We start from the raw sequence: 17,596 nt of genomic DNA on the forward strand, positions 1-17,596 counted from the left end.
TAATGACCCATCAGTACTAAATGATATCACAAAGATAAGAAATGACCCTGACACTAATTAGACTTTTTTCAAATTTAACTTCTGAGGATAAAGATTTCTTTAAAATCAGGGCCATAATCTAGAATAATCTTAAACAACTTATAAAAGTAAACAGAACAAAACGTGTTTTATTAAAATCTTATGTTGACACTCTCCATTACTCAAACAGTACTATTTCTTGATGAAATCCCACAGTAACATTTCCCTCAGTTCAAAAGTCTAAATATATTAAGAATATATTTCTAAAAACACAAAAATATTAGTACTGAAAACTTTCAAGGCAAAGGTATTTAATAATGCTAAAATGGTCATTTTTTAAAATGTTATGCTATAATCAACCTTTTAGTAGACTAATACAGAAAATTAACACCCTATGTTAATACTGCATTGATTTCGGATACATAATTTCTTCATGTAACTGGGATATTTTTTCCTGGGATATGAAATGTAGATAATTAAGATTAAAAGCTAAAATTTTATTAGAAACAAACAATAGGCCAAATATAATTTTTTATTCAGGAATAATGAAGTATTTTATATAGGAGCCCTAACATACTTTTAGGGCTCAATAAGTATAACAGCAGAAAAATTAAGGAAGCTTTAAATCTGTAGAAAATAACTAAATATATTATTTCAAAGTTGTGTTTATATCATTTTATTAAAGGATTACAAACATTACAACCTTCTGATAATTCAGCATTTTCTAGTCCTAAACTGGTTAGTAACTTTGTTGCTACACTAGTTACAAGCAAAAAAATCTGTTTTAAAACAATTTATTCCTATTAAGTTCTTAATTGCCAGCCTCAAAGTTTTGTTCCCCGACATTCAAAAGACCACATGAGCCATTCTTCTCAATTATGTAAAACTTTTTAAATACAATGATAGTGATATTGTTATAATTAGCTAGTTATTAATATTAGGATAGGAGCAAAGGAAAGGCCAGACATTACAGGCATGTCATTTGGACAGCTTCACCAGGAAGCTGCAACTATGCACTCCCCAGGGAATCACCAGCCCATCCCCTGAAAAACACTGGGAGAAAGGGTTTCAACAAAGGGGAGATAAAGGCATGTGCAGTCAAGTCAGGGTGACTCTGGAAGATTCCTGTCAGTCACACCTAGAAATAATGATTACTGGATAGAATGGGCGTGGCCACTGCAAGCCCATGAAAATTTGGGAATACATAATCCTCTAACGGAATTCTCTCTCTTGCTGTGCTTAGCACTTGCTGCTCTTGTGACTCCTCGCTCATGGGGCTTTCTGGTTCCTGCTTCTTTGCATTTGCCTGTTTCCTCCATAGACATGTGGCTTTGCGGACCCCACATGCAATGGACTGATGGACTGAACAAGGAACACAAGCTAAACTAGCCTGATGCTGGACTGGACACTGCTCCAATAAGAAACAGAAACCCTGGACACGACTCCGATTCTAGTCCTACTGAAACCACAGCTACACTTCTTTTATGGTGGAGTGAGGGAGAGGGGCCCTGGACACTCAGCAGTGTAATTCCACAGAAGTAAAAATCACTTGTCTTCTCATTCAAGTCTTGGAAAATTCTTTTTCTTGGGATATCGCAAGAATTCCACTCCCACAAGTAAGAGATGGCGACAAAGACCCCCCACTTCCACCAGTAACAATAGTATAAAAAAGATAAAGTCCTTAAATATATTAACATTATGTGCCACTTAACAACAGGGATACATTCTAAGAAATGCGTCATTAGGCTATTTCTTCAATGGGCAAACATCACAGAGTGCACTTACACAAACCTAGATGGTATAATCTACTACACACCTAGGGTAGTAGTCTATTGCTTTGTAGGGGAGGAAAAATAATGTCCCCTATACCCTTCTGGGTTCTTGGCTAAGAAATCCCTGTAATAAAAGACAGATTAACAAAAGAAAAACAAAGTTTAATCTATAATAATAAAAGCATAATATGCTAATTAGACCGGACAGCCGAACGACGCTCCAGATGAAGCCGGGGCTGCGAGGGCCGAGCCCTCGAGGGCCAAGGCCCTTGCACGATTTTCGTGCATAGGGCCTCTAGTAATATATAAACCTCCTGAATACATGGGAGAGACCTAGCAAAACTGGGTAACTCACCAAAATGGCTGAAACCACCACTTTAAATACCATCTTCAGTGAAGACAAAAGAAGATGTGGCTGGAGGGAGTCAGTTATGGAAGGTTACCAGGAAAAGCACAGTAAACAAGGGTAAGGTTATTATAGAGACGTGTCGTCTGAAGTGATAGGTTTCTAGAGACAAATCATCCCAGCGCCTCCCCAGGAACATGAGGGAGATACCCTTACAAATGGAAATTCCCCATATAAATGAAAATGTCTTTTACAAAGGGTAACTTCTATTTGGTTTTCAGAACTTCTCCCAGGTCTTCAATTTCTTAAAATTAATCAGCCTAGCCCAGGCTGGTGTGGCTCAGTTGGTTGAGTATTGTCCTGAAAGATTGCCAGTTAGATTCCCAGTCAGGGCACATGCCCGGGTTGCAGGCTGTTTCTCTCACATCAACGTGTTCTCTCTCTCTCTCTCTCCCTCCCTCCCTCCCGCCCTCCCTCCCTCCCTTCTTCTCTCTCTCTCTAAAAACCAATAAAAAATGTTATTAAAAATTAAAAAAAAAAAAAACATCCTAGCAGATTTGCCTTAGTGGATAGGGCATCGGCCTTGAGGCTGAAAGGTCCCAGGTTTGATTCCAGTCAAGGGTACATACCGCGGTTGCAGACTTGATCCCTGTCTCTGGTTGGGGCATGTTCAGGAGGCAACCAATCAATGTGTCTCTCTCACATAGATGTCTCTCTCTCTGTCTCTCCCCCTCCCTTTTACTCTCTAAAAATCAACAGAAAAATATCCTCGGGTGAGGATCTTTTTTTTTTTTTTTTTTAAACCAATTAACCAGCCTAAAATAACCCTTATGCCAAATAGCCATATTTGGGGGCAACAAATTCTGTTCCCCTACAGCTGTTACGCTACAAAACTGTACATCACAGTACTGTACTGAATACTGTGGATAACTGTGATGCAATGGTAAGTATTTGTGTAACGTGTTATGCTAGGGAGTTAGGACTACTAGGTCCTTAGGAAAGCTAGGGCAGCACTAGGCCATAGGAATTTTTCAGTTCCATTATACTCTTATGGGACAAAGGTTGTAAATGCAATCCATCATTGCAAGAAACATTATGTAGCACAATACTATACTGTGGTAGACATTAAAAACAGGTCAAGATAAAGCAAAACTGTATCTGCACTACACTCTATTCATTATTCTAATGTTCTTTACTATATTCAACTTTCAGAATTTTTAACATAGCTACAGAAATAAAGTTGACAGAAAAAGTGTGGCAAAGTCTGTATGCAGGAAATTCAAATATCTACTAATTATACATTTTAGTATTACCTTATGAGTCCTTTTAAAGGTTGATTGGATATACTATCAAGTCCACAATCATTACATATATCATCACAGAACATGGTAACATCTCTAGACTGGACAAATGTTTGTTGCAATGTTCACTTTTTGTTTAAAACATTATCACAGCCCTAGCCAATTTGGCTCAGTGGGTACTGTCAGCCCCATGGACTGAAGGATCCCAGGTTCAGTTCCAGTCAAAGGCACATACCACAGGTTGCAAGCTCCATCCCCAGTCCCGGTTGGGGGCGTAGGGGAGGCAACCAATCGATGTTTCTCACTCACATTGATGTTTCTGTTCCTACCCCTCCCTTCCACTCTCTAAAAAATAAACAACAAAAACATTTTCGAAAAAAGCCTGCTCACCTTCTTGCATCACTTTTTATTGAAGGGCCTAAATTAAGGCTGTCACATATCAAAGAACATATGTAGACATGTTAAAAGGGAAAGAAACAAAAACAGTGAAGCAAGAAGGAAAAACAAACATGCCTCTCTCCCACATGAACACATAATAATATAACCTCAAGGTCTAAAACAGAAATTTTGGTTAATTAAGATTATCTTTTTCTAAAGCCTCATTTTTATTTGTTTACTAGAGGCCTAGTGCACGAATTCATGCACCAGTGGGTCCCTTGGCCTGGCCTGTGGGATCAGGCTGAAACTGGCTCTCTGACATCCCCCGAGGGGTCTCGGATTGAGAGAGGGTGCAGGCCAGGCCGAGGGACCCCAGCAGTGCATGATCGGGGCCGGAGAGGGACGAGGGAGGTTGGCCAGCCGGGGAGGGGCCGCAGGAGAGCTCCAGGGCATGTCTGGCCTATCTCACTCCGTCACAATCGGCCGGACCCCAGCAGCAAGCTAACCTACTGGTCAGAGTGTCTGCCCCTTAGTGGTCAGTGCACATCATAGTAACTGGTCAACCAGTCAACTATCTGCCCCCGGTGGTCAGTGCACATCACAGCTAGTGGTTGAGCAGCCTTAGCATATCATTAGCATATTATGCTTTGATTGGTTGAACAGATGACCGGACACTTAGCATAATAGGCTTTTATTATATAGGATTCTAATTTTCACTCAAGGACATGCTTAGAGAGGGGAAGGGGAGAAGGATGAGGGAGGGAGAGAGGAGAGGAGTGAGAGGGGAGAGGGAGGGAGAGGGACAGGGAGAAACAGACATATATGCCTTCCGTACATGCCCTGACCAGGAATCCAAACGCACAATCCAGGTATGGGCCATGACCAGAAATCGAACCAACAACTTTTCGGTGCACAGGGCCATGTTCAACCAACTGAGCCAGAACTCTGCTGGATTCTAAAGCCTCATTTTTTAAAGTTTCATTGAAATATGTGTGCTTACAAATTTTTTCCTTTGTATGCTTCCATAAGCACCGTCAAATAAAAAGGCAACCTCTGCCCTTTCAATGTAATCAAGAAAAACCTTGAAGCAAAGAAAATAAATATTAGCACACATGGCATAAGAAACAAAAAAATACTTTAAAAGTCCTTTAGCCTCTTTTAACTAGATCATCACCTATACTAATAAAAAGGTAATATGCAAATTGGTTGGAACACCCTTGCGTAATGACTAAACAGCAGGCTATGTGGGGCAACCAGTCCGGCAGAGGGGCACAGTGAAGGGCAACCAGGCTGGCAGGGGAGGGCAATTAGGGGCAAACAGGCCGGCAGAGGGGAGCAGTGAGGGGCGACCAGGCTGGCAGGGAGGGGCACTTAGGGGCGACCAGGCTGGCGGGGGAGGGGGGGTGGCAGTTAGGAGCGACCAAGCCAGCAGTGGGGTGCAATGAGGGCAACCAGGCTGGTGGATCGGGGGGGGGGGGGGGGGGGGGGGCAATTACAGGCGATCAGGCCAGCAAGCAGAGGTGGTTAGGGATGATCAGGCTGGGGGGGGGGGGCAGTTAGGAGCGATCAGGCAGGCAGGCAGAGGCCGTTACGTGCGATTAGACAGGCAGGCAGGTGAGTGGTTAGGAGCCAGCAGTCCCAGATTGTGAGAGGGTGCAGGCTGGGCTGAGGGGACCCCTACCCCATACATGAATTTCGTGCACCGGGCCTTTAGTTTTAACATAATTAGTCAAGTTCTATTCTTACATTAGCTTTTATTTTTATGATTTAATGACACTTTCTGAATGAAGTTAAAAAAAAAAAAAGGTAAAGAAAAAAAACCTTGTTCCAGGAAGCAAGAGATTTCTATGACTATGGTTAGAATTACTACATAGTAACAAAGCACAAACGTGTGTGTTCTTTTAAGAACTCTATCTGAATGATGGTCTAATCCATATGTATAAAAGGCTAATATGCAAATTGTCCCCTCGGGAGTTCGACCAGGAGTTCGATCGCTCATTATGACGTGCACTGACCACCAGGGGACAGCGCATAATGAAGGAAGGCCCCAGCCAGCAGCTGGCAGCCAGGGAAGGAAGGCTCCAGCCAGCAGCCAAAAGGCCCCAATGCCTGGCCAGGCCTAGGGACCCTAGTGGTATACATATTTTTCATGAGCAGATCTATTCCAAGGACAATGACAGCCCAACAAATTCAAACCAACCATCCCAGAAATTACCCTACTCAGGTTTTCTAAACCCATTTTTCATTTCTACTCTCACCAAAAATCAAGCCAAAATCTTACAAACTTTGCAATTACTGTAATGAATCCATTAACTGAGAAAGAAAATTCAACAAAAGGGTAATCAAATTCTTAAAAGATAATTGACCAAAGTGAGTAAAATAAAGCCAACTACTGAAAATGTTCACCTTCCCGTGGCCTTTTCAGATCACTTAACCATGAAACATTCATTTTCCAAGACACCAACTGTCCACCCATGTTAGAAAACACAACAGTAAGCATTTTTATAAACTCCTTAAGACTATAAACCACTGAAGAGATAGACCTTTAAGTCTAAATCTAAACTGTTACATTCCCATTGTGATAAGTTTGATTTGGGGCCCAAAATCAAACTACCACAATGAGAATGTAACAATGTTATCCTTCCCCAAATTTACTAATAGAAATTAGTTTTTAAAATTAATAAGCTACTAATCTCAAGAAAAAAGCTGCTTTATTTGTCCATGAATTTTCACTAAATACACATTAATTTTGTAAATAATCATAAGACATCTTGTACTGTGAAGATCAACACCATTCAGGCAAGTTTTCAAATGATCTTCTCAAAGAAGATATAAGCACAGTTTTATAAAGTATTTCAGTTTACAAAGTACTTTCACATATCACCTTTCATTTGACCCTTACAGCCACCTGGACATTTTCATTGTTTGTCTCTGTTCTATAGGTGATGAAACTGGGGTTCAATGGGTTAAGTACCCAAGGTTAAACAACAACTAAGTGTCAAATCAAAGACTTTAAATGGATTCCTCTGCCTCTAGTGTCTATTCTAACACAAAACCACAGAAAGGTCATTCCCAAGTTTAAAAAAAATTAAATGCCACTCTTAACAATGTTCTGAGTTAAAAAATAATGAAACTAAAATGCTATATACAATAAGTTACTATGCAAATAAACAAGAAAATGAAATTCATCTAATTTTTATAAAATAAAAATTATTCTACTGTAATAAGGAAACCCTACAAAAAAGAATAGAAATACACATTTTAAAATTAAAGTTTACTTAATTTGATTTTTTAAGGTTTCAATTCTTTGTGGAAAAAAACGTTAAAATTATTAAAACTCAAAGAGGAAACTAATTATTACTTCCAATATAAAATATAATACTCTCATTTAAAAACTTGCATATGGTTCATAAAAAGCCAGTTCATCCTTTGACAGCTCATCTCCTGTCTCAAACACATGTCCTGAATTACACTAGGCAATAGACACAATGTAGAAGTGTTCCCATACATAAAGGAAATGGTTTTTAATCTGATCAGGAAGCTAAGATTTGCCATCACAGACAATCAGAGAATATCTAAAGAAGTGGCTGCAAAGGAGCGCAGTGATTTCTCTGTAATTGCAGTAACGTATTAAATTTGAACAATTCATGAAACATGTTAGTGAGATAGTCTGTTGTTTTAATATAAGTCGATTTAGTAGGTTAACTCACTATTTAGAAACACTAGCTTCTATTAATGTAGAATGGACATTTTCTTATTTGGGGTCAATCTATTCTCAAGTAGAAAACTAGGAAATGTAAATTTAGGACATTTTATCTTATCTTTCCTTTTCAATCTATGAATTAGAAACACAAAAGATTTGCAGTATAGTTTTGAAAAATGTTTATTAATATTAAGATACTATTATGTATTACTGGAATTATTAGACATCTTACATACAAATAATCTATTAGACAAATATGTCCGATATAATAAAAGGCTAATGTGCAAGTAGATTGAATGGCAGAACAACCGAACAACTGGTTGCTATGACATGTGCTGACCACCAGGGGGCATGTGTGGAACATGGCGGGCATCAGCCGCGGCAGAATGGTAAAACAGGTGAATGGGGGTGCCAGACCAAGGCAGGGCGCCGGTCACTGTCATCAGGGTGAGCCTCTCATGGTTCTTAAAAATTCTTTGCTCCCGCACACCGCAGTCCGGCCCAGCGCTCACACCTATTGCCGGTGCCTAGCGCTGGCCCCGATCGCTCCGCACCGATCGCTCCGCACCGATCGCTCCGCACCGATCGCTCGGCACCATCAGCAGGTGTGAGCAGCGGCTGCCAGCCTTGATTGCCCCGAAGGCTTTTCCACCTCCCCCTGTTCCTGAGGGGCAATCGCTCCATCTACTGATGGTGTGGAGCAATTGGGGCTGGCACCAGCAGTGGGTGCGAGCCGAGCCTGCACCATCAGCACATGGGAGCAGCGGCAGCAGGAGCAGGGCTGCTGGCAGACAGGGGACCGGGGCCGCGGAGGGAGGGGCCCAGTGGGAGCGTGGAGAATGGGCTGAGATCGGCTCCTGTGCCCACCCCGCAGCCTTGCGGCCCACAGTTCCTTTCAAGGTGCAAGAATTCGTGCACTTGGGCCCCTAGTTCGTTTAAGATAAAAACCCAGACTTTATAACCTCATTTTAATTAACTACATAACAAAATTCTATTTATGTGATAAAGGCATAGTAAAATAGCATACATTGCCCTGGCCCAGTGGGTCAGTTGATGCATCATCCCAAACAGGTTCAATTCCCAGTCAGGCCACATACCTAGCTTGCGGGTTTGATTCCAGATTGGGCTGCCTGCTAGAGGCAACTGTTTCTCTTTCTCTCCCCTTGGGCTACCCCCCCTCCTGCCCCCACCCTGATTCCTCTCTCTCTAAAATCAATAAACATATCCTTAGGTGAGGATTAAAAAATAAAGAAAAGAAAACAGCATGCACCCTGGCACCCTCTTGAATTGGTTATAAATGACCTCCCAAAAACTTCTTAGGTGCCCAATATTGCGAATTATAATTGAAGCAAACATTTATATAATGCTTAAAACATTACAAAGCACATATGCATATACCATTATTTTCAAAGCTGAAATAACCCACTGGATGGAGTTCATGCATGTTCACAAAAATTAAGGATAGGATAGGATGACATAGATTTGTTTTTCCATGTCCCTCCTCACCAAACACAGCTATGAACCATGAAAATAACACAAGAGACAACCAAAGGAAAACTCTGGAAAGTGGTAAGAAGGCAGCAAACCAGTTTGGGACCTCAGGACTGGAGAAAAAAGAATAGCAAAAGGTTTTAACTCCCTACACACAAAAGAAGAAAATCTAGACTGACACTTCCCAACCACCAATTTAGCAACTGAAGGCAGACCGATAGTCACATTCTTCCCCCAAAATACAGGGGAGTCCTTCTGCAATATCAGGGGAGATCAACTGGAAGCCCAGCCAACAGCAAACACCAGGAAAAGCAATTCTTCCTTCCTCACCTGGTCTGAGACTCCTGTTTTCTTGTAGAGGTACAGAGGCAACTGGGCAAAACTGAAGGATCCAGCCAGACTAAGCAACTCAGTTTGGGCCAAAACTATCCTCCCCCCCACCAGAGATGCAGGGATAGGAAAGAATGTTCAAAAACAGTAGGAGTCCACCACAATCCTCTCCTACCTAGAGATACCCAAAAGCCCAGCATGGGGAAATCCCTTTTGCTCTCTCCAGCAGCGGCAGCAAGGACCAGTGGGGGCCCAGAATCATCCAATAAATCAAGCTGACCATAAAGGCCCTGAAAATTAAACTGTCACTGGAACCACACAGCCCACAAAATTGGACCAAGACCTGGATGCTAAACCTAAATTGGGAGACTGACTGACTGAAAAATTTAAAAATATAAATAGGGCCTCCTGACTGGCAAGGCTGAGTGGTTGAGTATCAACCTATGAACCAAGAGATCACAGTTCAATCCCAGGTCAGGGCACATGCCCAGGTTGCAGACTTGATCCCCAGTGGGGGGCAGGCAGGAGGCAGACGATCGATAATTCTCATCATTGATGTTTCCATCTCTCTCTCCCTCACACTTCCTAAAATCAATAAAAATATTTTTAAATAATAAAATAAATAAGTAAAATGTACATAGGGCCCAGAACCTTCTAACATAATCGATAAAACAGAAATGACTCTCAACATGAGTGAGGAAAGATAATCAACTAAGGTCAACACAGAGATGAATCAGATGTTGGAATTAGCTAACAAAAACTTTAAAGCAAACATAATAAAAATGTTTCAGCAATCAATCATAAATTTTCCTGAAGCAAGTGAAAAATGAAAAATCTCAGCAAAGAAACAGAACATGCATATATCTACGCTAATAAAAGAGAAATATGCAAATTGGTGTCACTCCACTACACCCACCAGCCAATCAGTGACTATGCAAATTAGCCCAACAAAGATGGCAGTTAATTTGCATACGCAGGCACTGAGCGAAGACTGAAGGCTCCTGCCAGAGTGAAGTCTGAGAGGTTTGGCTTCTCTGCTGCAGCCAGAGGGGAGAAGCCAAGCCTCGCTGAAGCCACAGCAGAGAAGACAAGCCTCAAGTCTTGGCTTCATCAGCTGCAGCCAGACCAAAGGCCTGGGTCCCAGGTGCCGAAAAACCGGTGCCAGCAGTCAGGGGAAGGAAGGCCTATTGCGCGAATCTTCATGCAACGGGCTTGACTAAGCAACCATTACAACTGGACAACCGGATGACTGGCTGGTACCGATGATGCACACTGACCACCAGGCGGCAGACGCTCAATGCAGGAGCTGCCCCCGGTGGTCAGTGTGCTCCCACAGCCAACCTCCTGGGGTCCCTCCCCCAGGTCAACTGGCCCCAATCAGCCCCAATTGCTGGCCAGGCCAAGGAACCCCACCCGTGCATGAATTATTTGTGCACCAGGCCTCCAATGAAAAAGAAGCAAAAGGAAACTACATAACTAAAAAATACAATACAGTAGTCACCCCATTATTTGTGAGAAATATTTCCCAAAACAATGCCTGAAATCATAGATAGTAAGTAAAAAACCCTACATGTACTATACATTTTTTTATACATACATATCTACGATAAAGTTTAATTTATAAACTCGGCACATTAAGAAATTAACAATAACTGAAAAATAAAAAAGAACAATTTTCAGCGGGTGTGCCACAAGAATTTTTAAAACATGCAATACCAGCCAAAACCGGTTTGGCTCAGTGGATAGAGCGTCGGCCTGCGGACTGAAAGGTCCCAGGTTCGATTCCGGTCAAGGGCATGTACCTGGGTTGCGGGCACATCCCCAGTGGGGAGTGTGCAGGAGGCAGCTGGTCGATGTTTCTCTCTCATCGATGTTTCTAACTCTCTATCTCTCTCCTTTCCTCTCTGTAAAAACTCAATAAAATATATTTAAAAAAAAAAAAAAAAAAAAAAAAAAAAAAAAAAAAAAAAAAAAATAAAACATGCAATACCTGACTGTTTAGTCAGGGGCACTGACCTCTTTTCCCTTAGACTGCCAAATAAAAAAAATGACAACAAGCAATACAATAGCCATCCAGTGTGACTAAATCAAGATTTTACCTATTTTTTTTGGTCAGATCAGCAAAACTTGTATTTTTGGTATGCCATAGAATTTAAGTAATTAGTTTATGTTTGCCATGAGATGAAAAAGATTGAAAATCGCTAAAATAGAAAAATTATAACATTATACTGCAATAAAAGGTATATGAATGTGGTCTTTCTTTCTCTCAAAATATCTTATTGTAATGTACTCACCGTCCTTCTAGTGATGATGCAAGATGATAAAATGCCTATGTGATGAGATGAAGTGAAGTGAATGACACAGGCATTTTGTGATATAGCATCAGTCTATATTGGTGACTTCTAATGATATGTCAGAAAGAGGATCATCTGCTTCAGGTGACCCTGGATCATCAAGCCATAATGATGTCTATGGCTGAATGTCAGCAGCAGCCAATGTCAATAGTTGGGAAATTGTAATATTTTCAGACTGTGGTTGACTACAGATAACTGAAACCATGGAAAGCAAAACCACAGATGAGGGAAACTACTGTAACAGAAATTTTTAAAACTCACTGTAATGGTTCAGTACAAATAAGTTGATAGGGAAGAGAATCAATGAACTTAAGGACAGAAAAACAGAACTCACCCAATCTGAAAAACAGAGAGAAAATAGACTGAAGAAAAAAAAATTAAGTTTTAGGGAACTGAGGGGTAATAACTAAAGATCCAATATTCTTATCACTGGAGCCCCAGAAAGAAAGGAAAATGAAAGAGGGGCTGAAACAGTAATTGAAGAAATAATGGCTGAAAACTTCTCAAATGTGGCAGATATAAACTTACAGATAAAGAAAAAAAAATGAGCAAACCCAAAATAGGATAAACCCAAACAAATTTACACCAAAACATAATAATTAAATGTTCAAAAGCTAAAGATCAATAAATAAATAAAGCTCAAACTTAAGAACATCTATAATAATAAAAGGGTAATATGCTAATTAGACCAGACATCTTCTGGACGTCATTCTGGACATCCTTCCTGACAAAGCCAGGGCCAGAGGGAAGCCAGCCCGGGTCCCACGTGCCTGCCAGTCAAACTTCAGTCTTAGCACTTAAGTCTGCTATTTCATGATTTTTTTTTCTTTGTGTTTTTTGTTTTGTTTGTTTGTGGCCGAAGGAGGGAAGTCCAGGTCCCAGGTGCCGGAGGGAAGCCAGTGCGAGCAGCTGTGGGAAGGAAGGCCTACTCTTGCACGAATTTTTGTGCATTGGGCCTCTACTATTGCCTATAATAAACCAATTCAAATGACACCAGATTTCTCATCTGAAACCAGGGGCCAAAATAGTAGCATAGTATTTTTTTTTTTAATTAAAAAATAAATAAACAGCCAACCAAGAATTCTAGTCCATTTGGGCTGCTATAGCAAAATATCAACGACTGGGTGGCTTACAACAGAAATTTACTTCTCACAGTTCTGGAAGCTGTAAGTCCAAAATTAATATACCAGCATAATCAGGTGAGGGGCCTCTTTATAACAGCAATAACCCCATTCATAAGGGTTCCCTTCTCATGACCTAATAACCTCCCAAAGGCTCCAACTCCTAACACCATCATACTGGGCATTAGAATTTCAACATATGAACTTTAGGGGAATAGGTTCAGGCAACACCAAGAAACAAAGTGACATTTTTTAAAAGTATTCTCAAAAGAAAAACTAAAAGAATGTGTCAATAGCAGCCAAATCCATGAAGACTGGCTGACAAAAAAATTCCAAACAAAAGAAAATATAGGTATACACACTTTATCTTTCCATCATACACTTTATAAATCCTACTTGATGACTGAAACAAAAAGTATAACACCACCTCTTACACAAAACAATTATATATTTCAAAGTTAAGAAGAAAAAGGTAAAACAGAAATGAAGTTTCAACACTTCAGTTGAAGTAATAAAATGTTGATACCAATATACTGTTAGAAGTCACATATGCATTCTGTAATAACTACAACCTACAAAAACTATTCCAAGACAAACTCAAAAAATTATAAATAGATCTTTTATAAAAGATAGAATCCTAAAAAATGTTCTAGACATCTTCAGGAAGGTAAGGAAAGAGAAAACAAACAAACAAAAAAACACGGAGGAAAAAAACCAAGCAATAGCAGACTTAAGTGCTAATCCTATCTAATAAAAGAGAAACATGGTAATTGGAATACGACCGATACCCTTCCCATTGGTTAATCAGCGAGATATGCAAATTAACTGCCAGCCAAGATGGCAGCCGGCAGCCAGGCAGCAGCCGGCAGCCAGGCAGCTTGAAACTAACATGAGGCTTGCTTGCTTCAGTGACGGAGGAAACCAACGCTCCCCGCCTGCTTTGCCGGCCTCTGAGCCTGCAGTTTAAGAAACATTGTAACGAATATAGAAGCTAAACAAAACCCCAGAAACCTGCTTTCAGCGAGGCCGGGATCTTAGAGCTGGAGTTATACAGTGTTTCGATTATAGAACCGAAACAAAACAGATACCTTCTTTCAGCAGCAGAAGCCTCAGAGCTGGAGCCAGAGCTAAAGCTGGCCCAGAATAAAAAAAAGAAAAGAAAAAAAGGAGCAGTTGGGAGTTTCAGTCGGCCTGAAAACAGCCCTCAGCCCCTCACCCAGACTGGTCAGGCACCCCAGTGGGGACCCCCACCCTGAAGGGTGTGTGGCCAACTGCAAACAGCCATCATCTCCTCATCCAGGCTGGCCAGGCACCCCAGTGGGGACCCCCACCCTGAAGGGTGTGTGACCAGCTGCAAACAGCCATCATCTCCTCATCCAGGCTGGCCAGGCACCCCAGTGGGGACCCCCACCCTGATCCAGGACACCCTTCAGGGCAAACCAGCCAGCCCCACCCATGCACCAGGCATCTATCCTATATAGTAAAAGGGTACTATGACTCCCAGCACCGGGATCAGCGGAGCCGCGAGGCCTCCCGGCACCAGGTTCAGCGTGACAGGGGGCAGCGCCCAAACCCCCTGATCGCCCTGCGGCTCTGTGTATGACAGGGGGCGGGGCCACAACCTCCCTATCGGCCCTTCTCTGTTCGTGAGAGGGGAAGGCGCCCCAACCCCCTGATCAGCCCTGCTCTGTGCCTGATAGAGGGGAGCTCCCCAACCCACTGATCGCCCTGCGGCTCTGTGTGTGACAGGGTGCGGCGCCCCAACCCCCTGATTGGCCCTGCTCTGTGTGTGACAGGGTGCGGCGCCCCAACCCCCCCGCCCCCCACGGGCCCTGCTCTGTGTGTGATGGGGTAGAGCCATAACCTCCCCATCGGCCCTGCCCTGAGTGTGACAGTGGCGGCACCCCAACCCCCTGATCAGTCCTGCTCTATGGGTGATAGAGGGCGGCGCCCCAACCCCCTGATCCGCCCTGCCCTGAATGTGACAGGCGGCGGTGCCCCAACTCCCCTATCGGCCCTACTCTGTGAGTGACAGGGGGGAGCTCCTCAACCCCCTGATCGGCCCTGCTCTGTGCATGACAGGGGGGAGCTCCCCAACCCCTTGATTGACCCTGCTCTGTGCGTGACAGGGTACGGAGCCCCAACCCCCCGATGGGCCCTGCTCTGTGCATGACGCGGGCAGCGCCCCAACCCCCTGATTGGCCCTGTTCTGTGCATGACAGGGTATGGAGCCCCAACCCCCCTGATGGGCCCTGCTCTGTGCGTGACAGGGGGTGGCGCCGCAACCTCCCTATCGACCCTGCCTTGAGTGTGACGGGGCAGTGCCCCAACCCCCCAATCGGCCCTACCCTGAGCGTGACTGAGGGTGGCATCGCAACCTCCCAATCTGCCCTGCTCTGTGCATGACAGGGGGTGGCGCCCCAACTCCCCAATCGGCCCTGCTCTGAGCCCGACCAGAGGCTGCACCTAGGGATTGGGCCTGCCCTCTGCCACCCGGGAGCAGGCCTATGCCAGCAGGTCGTTATCTCCCGAGGGGTCCCAGACTGCAAGAGGGCACAGGCCGGGCTGAAGGAAACCTCCCCCCCCCCCCGGAGTGCACAAATTTTTGTGCACCGGGCCTCTAGTACTATATAATAAAGAGCTAATATGCTAATTAGACTGAACAGCAGAATAACCATCCAGACGACCTTCTGGACAAAGCCAGGGCTGCGAGGGCCAAGGCAGCTGGAGCTGCGAGGGCCGATCCTCTTGCACGAATTTCAATAATTACCTTAAGTGCAGAGGGTCTACATAAACCATCCAGAGAACAGGCAGAGCAGACTTTTATAATCACCTAACTATATGCTGTTCATCAGACATTCTAACATATACTGAAAGTAAAAAAATGTAATAGTCATAACCTGCACAGCTTTGTCAACAGGAACAACTATAAACCTATTTTTACCCACCCCACACGAAATACTGCACCCAACAACAGCAGCAAACACATTTCTTTTGAAGCACCTATGGAACCTTCACCATGATAGACCAAATCCTCTACCATAAAACAAACCTCAACAAATTTAAAAGAACTAAAATAGCACAGAGTATATTCTCTCACCATAAAGAACTCAAACTAGAAACTAGTAACAGACAACAGAAATCTCTCTATTCACACAGAAAAAACAACATACTTCTAAAAAGTCCATGACTTTAAGAGAAAATATCAAAGAAAAATTTAAAATATGTACATAAAAATAAATGATTATAGAAATATATGTCAAAATATGTGGAATACAGCTAAAGCAGTAATTAGAAGAAAATTTATAGCACTAAATTCTAACACTAGAAATGATTGATGACCTCAAATAAATAAGTTAATTACCTGCCCTAAGAAACTTTTTAAAGAAAGCAAAATATAAACCCAAAGCAAACAATAGGAAGGAAACAATAAAGAGTAGAAATTAAAAATAGAGAAAATCAATGAAGCAAAATTTTATAAGCCTTTAACATGCCCAGGACGGGTGGCTCAGTTAGTTGGAGCATCATCCAGTACACCAAAAGATTATGGGTTCAATTCCCAGTTAGGGCACATACCTAGGTTGCAGGTTCGATCCCCAGTTGGGCATGTACAACCCAAATTTCTCTCTCACATTGATGTTTCTTCCCTCCCCCTCTCTCGTTCTCTCTCTCTCTCTCTCTCTCTCTCTCTCTCTCTCTCTCTCTCCCCCCCCCCCCCTTTCCTCTCTCTCTAAGATCAATAAAAACATCCTCTGGTGAGGCTAAAAAACAAATAAATACACAAGCCTCTAACATGACTAACAAAAATAAAAAGAGAGAAGACACAAATCGCCAATATCAGGATTGAAATAGGGATGCCACTATAGGTTTGCAGCAATTAAAAAGGCACTAAGGTAATACTATAAAACAACTTTACACTCTTAAATTCAACACTTAGGAAATATGAACCAATTTGTCAAAAATCACACTACCAAAACTGAATGAACTTAAATGAATTCCATAATCTAAACAGTTCTATAATTAAGAAAAATGAATTCTTAAATTTAAAAGCTCCACCAAGAAAAAGACCTCCAGATTCAGAAAGCTTCACTGGGAAGTTCTACCAAAAATTTAATGAAGAATTAATCCCAACTGTTCACAAACTCTTCCCAAAAATATACAAGGGAACATTTCTGAATTCATTTTAAGAGGTCAGTATTACTGATACCAAAACAAGATAAAAACATCACAAGAAAAGAGAATGGCAAGCTATTACCTCTTATGAATATAGACACAAAAATCCTTAACAAAATATTAGCAAATCGAATTCACTAACACATAAAAGCAATTATGTTTCAAGACTACATGGTATTTATCTTGGGAACGCAAAATTGGTTTAACATCCGAAAATCAACTAATATGTTATTACCACATCAAAAGAACAAAGAACATAAACCTTTACTTATTTCTTTTAAAAGATTTTTTTATTGTTTAGAGAGGAAGGGAGAGGGAGAGAAACATAAATGTGAGAGAGCAAAACATCAACCAGCTGCTTCCTGCATACCCTCTACCAGGGATGTGCTCTGACCAGAATCAAACTGGTAACCTTTAGGTGCATGGGACAACGCCCAACCAATTAAGCCACGTCGGCCAGAGCATAAACCTTTATTTTTTGTAAATCATCTCTGCAAAAAAAATTTGATGAAATCCAACTTAAACAATAAAAATACCCAACAATAAGACAAAACAAAATACTCAACAATAAAACAATAAAAATTCCTCAACCTGATAAAAGCATCTAAA

General features: G+C 42.1%; 1 protein-coding gene across 15 annotated transcripts in view; it reads right to left on the bottom strand.

Annotated features, from left to right (window-relative positions):
• ZNF148 (zinc finger protein 148) overlaps nucleotides 1-17,596 on the bottom strand; it is a 139,262-nt gene that overhangs the window by 93,770 nt on the left and 27,896 nt on the right. Inside the window, exons 1-2 of one of the 15 annotated variants that reach the window (XM_036352938.1) lie at nucleotides 4,816-4,896; nucleotides 2,146-2,205 (exon numbers count right to left, since the gene is read on the bottom strand). The exons of 12 other annotated variants lie outside the window; for them this stretch is intronic. The gene's annotated coding sequence lies outside the window, so the exon portion shown is untranslated. Of the gene's footprint in view, nucleotides 1-1,834; nucleotides 1,854-2,145; nucleotides 2,206-4,815; nucleotides 4,897-17,596 lie in introns of those variants that run through there. 2 more of the 15 variants (XM_036352942.1, XM_036352944.1) reach the window with 2 other exon arrangements.

The sequence above is a fragment of the Myotis myotis genome, unplaced genomic scaffold, assembly GCF_014108235.1.
Source record: "Myotis myotis isolate mMyoMyo1 unplaced genomic scaffold, mMyoMyo1.p scaffold_m19_p_2, whole genome shotgun sequence".
NCBI lineage: Eukaryota > Metazoa > Chordata > Mammalia > Chiroptera > Vespertilionidae > Myotis > Myotis myotis.